This window comes from Xyrauchen texanus, chromosome 15 (genome assembly GCF_025860055.1).
Source record: "Xyrauchen texanus isolate HMW12.3.18 chromosome 15, RBS_HiC_50CHRs, whole genome shotgun sequence".
Classification (NCBI taxonomy): Eukaryota; Metazoa; Chordata; class Actinopteri; order Cypriniformes; family Catostomidae; genus Xyrauchen; species Xyrauchen texanus.
This window is the reverse complement of record NC_068290.1, coordinates 23455028-23468095: the sequence shown is the minus strand read 5'-3', so window position 1 is coordinate 23468095 and position 13068 is coordinate 23455028. Positions and strand designations below refer to the sequence as shown.

Sequence of the window (13068 nt, the reverse complement as noted above, 5' to 3'; positions counted from 1 at the left end):
AATTGTAGTATTTTCATTATATATTGTATGATATGCTATTTAGTTACCTTTCAGCAAAAATGCTATAGTTAAACAATAATGAAGCATGAAACTTCATAAAATTGTTACTGTAATCTAATTAATTTTTTAGTAAACAAAAGTGCGATGTGTTACATTTTAAAGTAATGTTATCAGATTGCAGTAACTAATTTTCAATTAATATTACTTTAAACTGCATTATATGGTAATGCTTATTTCTATTATATTTATGTAGAATATTTATTATGGCCCCGGAACACGTCATTGGGATAGGAGAAATGTGAGGTACTGAGTGTATGACTTGTAACAATGAACAGGAAGGAAATATAAACATTATTTTGAGTTTGTTGTGCGAAAGTGTTTTAGAAAGTAACTTAAAAGTAAAGTGATCTGATTACAATTTTAGATAAATTATTAGTAATTTGTAGTGGATTACTATTTTTAAGTAATTTACCTAACACTGTTTGTACAGAATATGTTCACAACATGTGACAAACAACCACCATTTTATGAACAATACACATGTCTTAAGAACGCCATTGAACTTTTTTGTTAAATGTACCATCATTAAATAGTTCAGTGCTGTCTTGCTGTAATTACCAAACAGATATAGCAAAAATAGTCTGAAACCACAGAGTATTTGGCCAATTGGACTTTTGACTCTCTAAGATTTCTTGAGATACAGCCATTGTGACAACTTCCCCGTGTGTCATTCCCGGATCCGGTCTCCCTTGTTTTGCATTTAAGTAGATGCCGCTGGATGGCGACTCTTCCCTGTATCACGTTCTTCACAGATGACAGCGCATTTATACAACCCCTGCTGGAGATGGCTGTAGAAGAGAGAACGTTAGTGTGAAATTATTCATTTTCCCTTCACTAATTTCCCTGGCATATCTACTGATTCGGTCTAAGGGCATTTTATAGTTTATGTGATGAGTAAAATACCACCTGGAATTTTTCCACCTTCAGTTGTGAATGTTATTGATAATTTCGCACTCTATAAAAATCATGTTGGGTCTTTTTATTAACTTGACCACAGATTGACAGCTGTCACGTTTACGTCAAGTGTTCTAACACCGCAGCTGCGTCCGAATTCGCGTACTGTCGGAGAATATGAAGAACATCTCTGCTGTTAAAAAAAAAGTATGTTATGCTGGGAAGTTGTATGAATATGTTCACTGACACACTTATGCTGCCGTCATGTGCTATAGAAATGATCCCATTTCTCACTTCTGAAGTGGTTATCACGAGTAGCCTACGTCGCGTTCAAGTGCTTGTGAAAGAAAAGGAGGCATGGACGATGCCAGGTTCAGTCATCCATATCTTGTGGCACTTTTATTTTGACATCATATACAGATCGCTCAGTTAGCTTGACGATAATGGTATTTTGGTCAAGCGTCAAGGTGTAAAAATGTTCAACATGCATCAAATGGTTGCTGATACAATTAGTTGGCTTTTAAGTTCCCCGTACAAGTGGTATATTGTTCAATTCTTTTGAGTTATTTGAAGTTTGTTACTCTTTTCTTTTATTTATGTTTTCCTTTATTTTGTGGTGTTAATCAGGTCACGCATAGCATGTCCCTGTTATGGGAATATATATAGGACATTAATGTAACTTTAAAATGTCCATATAATTATGTTAACAGAAATAAAACCACCAATATAATTTTACAACTATTTTAGCTAGATATCACAGTACAGGTAGTGGCTAATTTACCAACTGATTGTCCACCCTGTTATTTTCCATCCTAGAAGCCTGCGGTCGGCTAAGGAACGTCGCCTTGTACAAACACAAAGAGGCACCAAAACACTTTCTCGGACATTCAGCTTCATCATACCACGTTGGTGGAATGACCTTCCCAACTCCATCCGTGAAGCTGACTCACACTCTGCCTTCAAAAAAACGAATTAAAACGCATCTTTTTCAAGAGCACTTAACTAGCCACTAAAAAAAATTAAAATAAAATACTATTCTGATGCTAGTGAATCTTTGTAATACGGCACTTTTGTACCAATGTCTCCTTAAGATGATTTGCTAATGTTTTTCCTCTTTTGTAAGTCACTTTGGATAAAAGTGTCTGCCAAATGAATACATGTAAATGCTGCCCATCTGGATTTTTTATTTTATTTTATTTTTTCATTTAGCTTGACCAGTATGAATAATACAATCTTTAACATGTCCCTGTAATGATGGAACATGAAGATAAATTAACTTAACCTGCCATTCACTACTGAAATCATACTCTCCTCTGCCATGTTGAAAGTTTATGTCTCCTCCCAACTCAGAAACTCGGGTATCAAAATTATCTCTGAGTTTCCCAGTAGTAATTACAACTTGAGGGGGTCATTCATGTGCAATTTCTTATTTACAATAATTCCAATAGCACGTGAAGGTAGCATTTACGACAGCGTTTAAGCACCACATATAAAGAAAATAAAAAAAATCGAATTAGTTCAAGAAACAAATCATTGCATTACGAGAATAAAGTTATAATTACGATAATAAAGTCGTAGCATTATTTAAGTCTAAATATAAAGGAAAGTTTTATCAAAGTGAAGTGGTGGACAACAGCAATATTGAGCGTCTGGGTCTTTGGCTACAGTAATACTCAGTTATATTGTTTTGGGAGCAAAAAACAACTTAAAATGCAGACAAAGAATCACCCATGCCGAGTGGGACTGTGTGAATGTCTGTCTGGTTATTTAACCTAAATAAATTTAATTTCCTACAAACCGCTGCAGTGTCTGAACACTAATAACTCCATGCTGATGTGTTTATTCTCAAAAAATTACGACATTAATCTCTGAATGCCACAACTTTATTCTCGTAATTTTGAATTTATTCTCAAAATATTAAGGATTTATTCTCAAAATCTAGAATCTAAATCTAATTTACCAACATTGCACTAAAATGCTGTCATATCGGGAATGTTGGAATTTTCCCGTGACCTGAATATGTGACGTTGTAATAACCACAAAAATTGTTTACTCTGGTTTTGTTAAATAAGTACAATTTAAGCACACAGAACAACTTTCTTGGTATAGGATTTACATTTGAAAAGAGCCACATGTCTGTTTTTGTTTAATTCAGCATTTTGAGCATGATGTCTTCTCAGTTCCCATTGCCTTCTGGGATAGTAAAGTTTCCAGTGGATGCACACTTGAATGTAGTAGATAATCCGGGTACTTCTCGCCTTGTTTGGAATGGTTTATGGCAGAAATAGTAAGAAGAGTAGGCTATGGTAGTATTCCATTTCAAACACTCACTGCTTTTGGTATACTACAAAGTAGGGACATATTTGGATGCAGGGGGTGTCTACCCAGTGAGAGTGGTGACAGCCTCAAGCCAAGTCATTATCTAACTCCACTTCTGTGTGGAGTATTTCGACAGATATATCAAACAAGTGCACAGTGGGTTCTTGAAATATTAGTCTGGCCATAGGCTGTGTAAATGCAGCAATCGATGCCCCCAGATAAGAATGAATGAGAGAATACGTTAAGTAGTTTGGGCACAAGCAAAGGCCTTGAGAGAAAGCAAGAGAGGAAAAAAAACAGAATTAAAGCTTACAGTTGTGGTTAATGAGTAAGCACAAGTAAAAGCCACTAAACAACGGTATTTGTGTGTGTATGAGTCGCTCCCGGTGCTTGTGGCATCCCAGTGATGAGCCGCAATAGCTGACACTGTTTTGAGCCCTGAAAGAAATAATTTAAGGATGCTCACTTATTGCTTTTCCATGAAAGCAGACACATTCTCAGCTAAGTCCTTCTACCAGCTGACTCTGTAAAATCAAAGTTGTTCTGCGGGCCTGACTAGACTGGGAGAGAATGACAAATGCTCTAATGTGGTGTGATATGTTTGTCTCTGGGAGCGTGTGTGCATGTGTGTGGAAGTGATAAAGAAATAGCGAGATCAACCTCAGAGGGCTTTCCCTTCTAACTTCCACCTACACACCAACAGAAGTGGCACAAGTATTATTACTGTATTTACAATTCTGTGCATATCTGTGGCTTACATAATGAGGTTAGATGTGCTGCTATTTAAAGTGCATTCCAAATCTATGTAGTTAATTTCATAAATTAACCAAATTTGAAATTAAAACACCTCTTGTGGTGGGCTCACAGGTAACTGCTTCAAAGGACAACTTTGGTCTTTTTTGCAGAAACATTATCAAAAGATTTGATGCTGTCAATATGCATCATAGAGGACAAAACAGGATTGTGACATCTGTAGAAAAAAGCAGGGTGGTGAGATTAACAGAGAGAGAAAGAACTGGAGAGAATATGTGGGTAAATAAAGACATATAATCCATACAGTATAGGCATAATTCAGAAAGAAAGTAAAGGCAAATAAAAAAGACAACATTTAATGGAAGTTGAAAGGAAAAAGCCAGTAGGGGCAAAATGGGAGAGCTGAAATGGAGAGAACAGGGAAAAGGTGAAAGGAAGGTGAGAGCTAAGGGACAGGATGATGGACTGGTATTTGGGCAGTAATCTGTTTATAGTAGGCTAACCCTGACCCCTTCGCCTCTGGTTTAGGGAATTTTTCCAGGGGCTGCAGGTATGCGTGTAATGAGAAAGCTTTAAAGGTTCCCAGCTCTCATAAGTCAGAGAGAGAGAACAGTGTAAACGTCCTTAAACGCCAGGTACAGCCAGTGACCAGCAGTGTTTAAATTGCATCAGAGGTTTTAGGGAACCCCCTCTTTTTTTCTTTAATCCTTTGAGGAGGATCAGGAGTGATGAGCCTCAAATCATATGATGGTGGGTGGCAGCAGGTCAAACCTAACTGTGCTAGTTTAGACTATGTTTTGTTTGTTTCAATATAGAGTCCCAAGTAATAAAATCTCAATTTCATATTAAAAACACAACATGTGCACAATTGAAGTATAAAAAGTTGTGCTACATATTGAGTATGATGGGAATCAACCTACTTCATTCTTATACCACAGTAACAGGCATGAAACATTTGTTGCAAAAGAACAGTGAACTATGATTATCATTATTAATTACATATAAAAGCATATTTATTACAGTGGTAGTGCATCCATTTGGAATATAAATGAATTCAGAATGTCTTTAATACTTAATTATAGTCAAGAAAAACTATACTGTAGTTGGGTTCTTTTCTGAGCTCAAGTACAACTTTTGCAATTTGTACTAATTTGAAGCACACAGTATCTGTTTTTCAAAATCACACGTAGTCCCTGTGAATGGGGTGACCTGTCAACACAGTTGGCAAACATAGTTTGTCAAGTTACAAGAGTGATCTCTTAAAGATCTGATTTCAAATTTGTGGAGCATGAGTAGATATTAATTGATACTATTAAAAAAAAGATATTAAGTAATAATAATTAAATAGAATTTCCTTTAAAATCCTGAAGTTTACTCCAAAGAACTGGATAGCTGCAATAGTTTGATAAATTTTATGTAGCCAATGTTTCAACAAATAATTGTACATCTAATCATATACTCACTAAGAACTTTAAAAGGAACACCTGTACACTGTGCTTATTCATGCGATAATCTAATCATCTAATCGTGTGGCAGCAGAGCAATGAGTAAAATCATGCAGTTATGGGTCAGGAGCATCAGTTTATGTTCACATCGTCCATCAGAATGGGGAAAAATGTGATCTCTGTGTTTTCGACCGTGGCATGATTGTTGGCTCCAGACGAGCTTGAGTTTGAGTATTTCTGTAACGGCCGATCTCCTGGAATTTTTACGCACAGCAATCTCTAGAGTTTACTCAGAATGTTGCCAAAAACAAAAACCATCCAGTGAGCAGCAGTTCTGTGGATTGAAATGCCTTGTTGATGAGAGAGGTCAATGGAGAATGGCCAGAATGGTTTGAGCTGACAGAAAGGCTACGGTATCTCAGATAACCACTCTGTACAATTGTAGTGAGCAGAATAACATCTCAGAATGCACAACACATCAAACCTTCTGGTGGATGTGCTACAACAGCAGAAGACCACATCGGGCATTTATTAGGGACATAGTGTACAGTGTTTATATTAAATACAATTTGCATCACTTATGAAAACTGGAGGATATGAACTTCACACTGTGTCAATATTTAGAAAATTCTTTATTCGATTATACCATTTGTTTTTGCCAAGATTCATCAATCGTTTGGCTTGAATCCTAAAGAAACTGAGTGCATCTTTATAATGCCAGACCTTGACAGAATTTTAGAGGCCTGGTTCCAAATGCAGCTAGTATTTTACTTATTTGCAACTCTCTCTACTAAAGATTTTCTTCCAAAACACTTAGGACACAATTATTTTATGAATACCCAGCCAATTTCTCCAGTTAGAACAGTAGAAAAATATTGAGTGAACCCTGGCAGAACATTAGACCTGGGCAGGGTGGTGTAGAGTGCTGATGTAGCATTGAGAGTGAGCGTGTGGGCAGTAAGGAAGTCCATTAGTGAACATAGATAGAGAATACTCTCTCAGTGTATTTGTTCAGTGTGTTGTGTGTCACTGTAATTGTGTTGCATTGTGGTGTGTTTGCTCTGTAGATGTCCGTGCAGATTGTTTTGGCTCTGCACCTGCTGTAATGAAAACTGAATGTATTCATTTTTTTGGCCACGTGTATGTTTAGATGAAGAGCATGAATGTGTGGCATGCATGTTTTTTTTGTTCCTTTTCGTTTAAGTTTATAATTATTTGCTGGAAACATGATATGCAGTGTCTGTGCACATGCAGTGTTTAATGGGATCTAAGGCAAAGCAATTGACGTACCGCCAGACTGTTACTGTGCACCACTCTTTCTATTTACTTGTCTCTGTTTGTCCATCTGTCTCTCTCTCACTTTCTCCTTCTGTAACCCCCCCACCCCCACCCCCCAATCACTCATAATTTGAACTAACAGTCATTTATTTTCCTTATCTTCCTCCATTCTGTCATTATTTCGCTTTTTTATCTTGCTTCGTCCGGCTCCCACTCTCACCCCTTTTATCTTCCTCTTATTGTGCTCTCATATTTCTTTGCCTCTGTCAATCCCATGAACCCTTTTGTTCATTACCATCAAACAAGAGTGTGCAAGTGAGTGTGTAAGCATGCACGCAACTGTGAGCAAAAGAGGACAGAATGAGTGAATGGCTGAGGGAGGGAAAGATTGTGTGGCTATGACTCAATCAGCTACCTGGCATGGCTCTCTATGTGATGGAGTGACACTAGAGAAGAGCAGATCATTTTTAAAACACTGCAAGAGTTTTGCATGTCCAGTGACTCATAAGGGTCAGCAAGTTATCAACGCCTCCCACTTACTTTGAGAACAGAGTGCGTTTAAGCGGATGGACAGATGATGCATGGCTGAAGTGCAGTATTGCTGAGTTCACATTTGCAGTACATAAATTGGGTTTGTTTTCTCATTGCTGATGCTGGACTGCTATTGATTAGCATTGATGAGTGTGTGTTGGTCAGTCCAGGTAGAGATGGGAATTTGACGGCCTGTTGGATGCATGTACTCTATGTGACATTGCCTCTGCACACTCATGAATCAAATGTGCTGGGCCTACACATCTATTAAACAGAAGTGCAATTGAACATAAAATAAAAGATCAAGGCTAGACAACTACTCCCTGGTTGATGTGGACTCTATGGAATGTAAAGAAAATGGTTTCATCCAATGGAAAACGAGAAGACAACTGTCTGTATACTCTGTTGTTGGCATGGTTACCACTCTGCCTGTGCTCATTCTTTTGTTTGGTCATATATATTTATCAGGCGAGAGTTTTTCAAGCATTTATCATTCACTCGCTAACTTTCTCACTCTCTCTTAATGTAATACACAGCTTCGGAGGGTCCTAAAGGACTGATGCTGACCTTTTCTCTTCACAAATCACTTGTGTGGTGTCTCTATCTCCCTATCTCTGTTTTCCCTGTATCCACTGCCAAAAAGAGTGAAAGCGACATACCAGATAACAGATTACTCCCTTTTATAACTATTCCATTTCTTTCATTTTCTATGGTTCACTCTGTTTCTATTTGTGTCCTCTGAACTGCCCTGTCTGTCTCCCTCTCTTATTGTCATTTGCTGTCTTTCCCTGCACACTCCTCGGTTCTCCAGTTAAAACTGGACAGCTGTGGCACATTATGTCACTGTCTTTGCAATGTCACCTCTGCCCTTTCCAGTGGGGTGATTGGGGAGGCTGTTTGCTTTCTGCTGCCCTGAGCTTTCACTCTCCTTTGTCTCTCTTTGACTTTCAAATTTTGTATTTGTGTTATTTTCTAATTTAATTCCCTGTCTCCTCTTATACAATCTTTGATCTTCTCACTTCCCGCTCACAGTCATTGTTTTATCCCTAAAAGGTTTTTTTTTGTATCCTGGGAGATATAAACATTTGAGGGGTTGGGGAAAGGAGCACTGAGCGAGTGGGCCACATTTCTGTAAAAAGTTTTGAAAATGGATATGCAAATACTGCATATACTGAGGTCATGTGACTCTGTCATCATCTCACAATATTGATCTAAATGTGACAGGGTAGCAAGTCGTGATAAAAACAGTGACCTTGTGGTAACATTTTAAATATTTTACATGTTAAATATATTTTGAGGGAAATTAACTGCTTTAAATATTGTTGTTAGGAATTGTATTATGTTCATGCCACCCCCCCACCCCCCCCATAAACAAATAAAAAACTAATTCTCGCCCTAATGCCATCACAGATGTGTATGACTTTGTTTCATCAGCAGAACACACACAAGAATTTGAACAATATTTCAGCTCTATATGTCCTTACAAAAAAGCACATAAAGACAGCGGAATAGTTATCCATAAGACTCCAGTAGTTAAATCAATATATTTAGAAGGGATGTGATAGGTGTGTGAGAAACGTACCAATATTTAAAGGTGATGCAAGCAATTTACTGGAACATCCACGAGACTGTGCCATTTAATTACCAAAAATAACATTGAGACAGTCACCGAACAGTGCATCTTCTCATGGTTGTCAAACACAACAGTAGCAAAATAGTGCCCTCAGCTGACAACTGTTATGAATCTGAATATGATATTAAACCTGACTGCATAAACTAGTACACTATGAAAATGTGCAAAATGGCTGACAGGCATAAAGCACATCAAAATCTTCTGATAGACCTTGATAGACAGCAGCGCCATCTTTGATTTGTGACGGTATTGACAACAAGGCTGTGAGAGATAGACATACAGTCTCTTCAATGGGTTGTACTGCAGTTTAAAGGGTTTTTGGATCGTTCCACAGACAAAATGTTGACAAAACATCTTTTACATTTAGCAGACAAAAAACTCCAGACAACATGAGTTGTTGAAAAACAAATGTGATCAAGGAGTTTGATGCCAAACATGACACAAAGCATTTGGCCCTAATGTGTAAGTAGCAATAAATACATTTTCTGAGGATTCTTTGTGGCCTTGCCTTTTTGAGGGTTAATATCATCCTGATTGGCCGCTGGGGAAATAAGCTTGTGCAGTGCCCCTAGATTATGTGATACTGAAAATGTGCCTGGACACATCCACTGGAAGAGTGACCCCCTCATCATCACCATGACTACTACTGGGCTTGATACAAATTATGTCTCCAGGGTAACATATGTCTTCTGCTGCAATATTCCCTTAATCTGGGGAAATCATCTCCTGGTGACTTGATAAATATTTAATTTATTCATACCTGTCAAATAAAATAACCTCTGTCCAGGCTGATGGAGCATCATCCACCTATATTCAGTTTAGGGGCCAGCAGCGAGCACGAAAGGGTAACGAAATTTAACGTGGTAATTACCGGAGTCAGAACATAATGATATGATGGAAAGCACACTTTTGCCACAAGATTGCGCTTTCACCTGTTTCCTTTCCCTTTATCCCTATTTTTTGCATTAGCAAGGGTCAGCATCCTGTGCGTTCTTCTTCTGTTGAATAAGCGGTTGTGGTTTGCTTTTCTTCTGCACACCTCATGAATAGCTTATGTCAAGACTGACGATGTGCTCACTTTAGGTTTGGCCACCGGCAGGGACATCTTAATTCTTAAAACTTGTCGGCTTTAGGAATGCCTTTTAGACAGTTATCATCAGCCGTGTGTGTCCCAGTGACCGGTGTCGATTCTGAAGACAAAGGGGTGGTTAGGTAAACTTTTGATGGCATTAGCGGCTGTGCCCTTTGCTGTATGTTGGTTGGCCTTTGATTTGTTCTGACGAATTTGTGTTTATGCATCAATGCTGATAAGACATTGTCAAGATATGTCATTAACTAAAGCACAATGCAGATCATGGATCAGCTTAGGGGCTGTGTTTCGGCCGTCTAGCTGTTTTATAATTGTTTTTCTATGTAAACAAACAGAGATGGGTGTCTCTGTGTCTTTTCAGCATCACACACAGTTGCGCCGCATTTTTTAGATGCCATGTCATGTTAAAATGTCAAAAGAATGTCAACTTTTAAATGCATTTCAAAACACAAGCTTTTTTTACACTTCGTATAGCTTTTGTTTTAGCGTTTGTTTGAATGGTGCACAAAATAATGTGTTCACAACACTGGCAGAAAGCCATTGTAACTATAGGTAGGCCTACTGTTACTGCTGCTTACTTGGTACTAGCTCTACATGACTCATGACTTACACAATATATCAAGTGTAACATTAAGATACAATGTCATATACACTTTCCACTTGACAATGTCTATGTTAATGTATCACACGATTCATACGTGATTCCCATGTATTCATTTTTAGCCTAAACCTGAGCGCGATGTTAAATTGTGATGATTTCATGTCAGAGCCCATCTGTCTTTTAAAGTTGACTACATTTATGTCCACATCAGCGATTAAGGAAATTATCTGGTTAAGACTTTATTCCGTTAAAAAAAGTTTAAATGCTTCATAAAGGTTGAAATGCTTCATAGATTATTTATCTATTAGGAATATTCCTCCTTATGTATAACGAAAAAACTGAAACATGCTCTGTCTTTTTTTCCTTCTTCTTTAAACTGTACTACTTTTGGTATGGCATTATTATTATTATTTTTAAACTAAATAATCGTAAAAGTTCTTGATAGATTTATGGGACTTTCACCTGTTTGTAGGCTATATTGATTTTCATTTCATTTCATTTCATTTCATTTCATGTTTGAAATTGTATTTATTTTTCACTGCAAAATGTGTGCTTGACATTTCACATTTTGCTTAACACCTCCTTCCTTCAGAATAATGTTGTTATATATTGTCAGGATCCTGATACTTTGTCAGTCATGTTTTTAGTGGTGACAGAATGCTGCTGTGTTTTTCATGTTTGGAGTGTGGTGTCTGGGTGCTGACTCAGTCTAGTTTGGTTTCTGTTCAGGGTTGGGATCCGGACACTAATGCTCCATGTCTCATCTTGTGTGAGTGCATGGCTTCGGGTTCAGTCCAATTGCCATGCGCTCTTCTGTCACATGGCTGGGGTTGGTCTTTCATCACCATGTGCACTAGTCTGTTTTTAGTCTTGTGTGTTAGCATATGTCTTTTTATTTGTCTGCCATGTGCTTCCCTGGCCCTGTCTCCTCATTACCCTCATCACTCTCCCTCATTTAGTCCTTATTATGTTAATTGTCCTCACCTGCTCCTCATGTGCCCTACCTCTATATATTGTTCTCTATTTCTTCTTGTGTTTGTCAGATCATTTTGTTTCTCATGTTGTTCAGAACGGTGTTTGTTTGCTCCTGTCCTGTTCCCTGTCTGGTTTGTAATCTCGTCTTTCAGTTTGTTGTTCTTCGAGAGTTTGTTATTTTTTTTTGCTTTTCAGTTTTATCAGTTTTTCTCCCCTGTGTGAGTTTGTTTACCCCATTTGTATTATTTTATTGAATAAAATCTTTCTTTTTTTGTCATTCCAGCAATTGGGTCCTCATTCCTGACTCATTTCAGGACATAATGATCTGACCAGCATGGACCCAGAAGGAATGAGTTCTTCTTTTTATTCGCCACTTACCACATGACACAGAGCCAAGCAGGCCATGAAGCTCCTCTGACTCCAGGAGGAGGAGAAGTCATGAGTGGGTATGCGTTGGAGTTTTTGGTGCTGCCCTTGGGTCTGGGGCACAATCAGGCCAGCCTTATGCAATAGTTTAGGGCTGGTCTGAATAAGCCCATCAGATCCTGTGTCCCAGAGATGGGTGAAGGGGGAAGTCTTGCCGCTACGATCAAGTTTGCCTTGAAATGAGAGGAGTTTATTTTAAAGGAGGAGCCTGCCACTGACGACCAGGAGGCTGAGGAGCCTGCCGCTGATAGCCAGGAGATGGAGGAGCTGGTCAAGAGCTCTTCAGCTGCTGCCCAGTCTGATCCCTGTCCAGCGGCTGTCCACTTCCAGTCAGACCCCTGTCCAGCGGTCTTTAATCTTGTCTTTCAGTTTTTCTCCTCTGAGTTTTCCCCCTGTTTGTATTGTTTTATTTAATAAATCTATTGGGTCCTCATTCTTTACTCATTCAGTGACATACATGCACAGACAAATTACAATTATATTTAATGCAATATTAATATTTTAAATACCAGGAGAAACCACAGCAAACAACATATTCCACAGTTACTGTAGCCTACAAATTCCAAAACAAAAATAATAAAATAATATTGTTTTTAAAGAATAGTTGTATTATAATAATTATTATTAGGCTAATATTATGAAAAGGTGTATACAATGCACATTTTAATAATAGAAACCATAAATGTAAGAGTAACATTTAAAAATGGGCATTTCATTTAGTGTTGGTGCACTTCCGGTTTAAGCCACGGCCACACCCAGTTCTATCCGAATACAGAGACCGATACAGATAATTTTGTCATGTGAACAGAAACCGACACAAATACAGATAATGGCTTCGCTGCACACCCCTAGTCATGACTTATGAGATGTCCATGAATAAAATAGTTTACTTATGGATTTGCAGACAATAGTGTTTTAACTACCCCATCCTTCAATAACAGTTCCTTTGCAAAGCTTGAACCATATTGTGACTGTAATATAATCTGTGATGCTGAGTGCTTCAACAGGCCAAAGCAGAGATGCTGGTCTTCACATCTCATTTATTCTGTGTTTGTTTAAACAC

The 13068-nt window shown here is 38.1% G+C and overlaps 1 protein-coding gene across 1 annotated transcript in view; it reads right to left on the bottom strand.

Moving 5' to 3' along the window:
- si:dkey-247k7.2 (uncharacterized protein LOC797677 homolog) overlaps nucleotides 1-11806 on the bottom strand; it is a 153769-nt gene extending 141963 nt beyond the window's left edge. The window contains exon 1 of the mRNA XM_052144526.1: nucleotides 11794-11806. The gene's annotated coding sequence lies outside the window, so the exon portion shown is untranslated. The remainder of the gene's footprint in view (nucleotides 1-11793) is intronic.
- Nucleotides 11807-13068: the final 1262 nt, after the last annotated feature.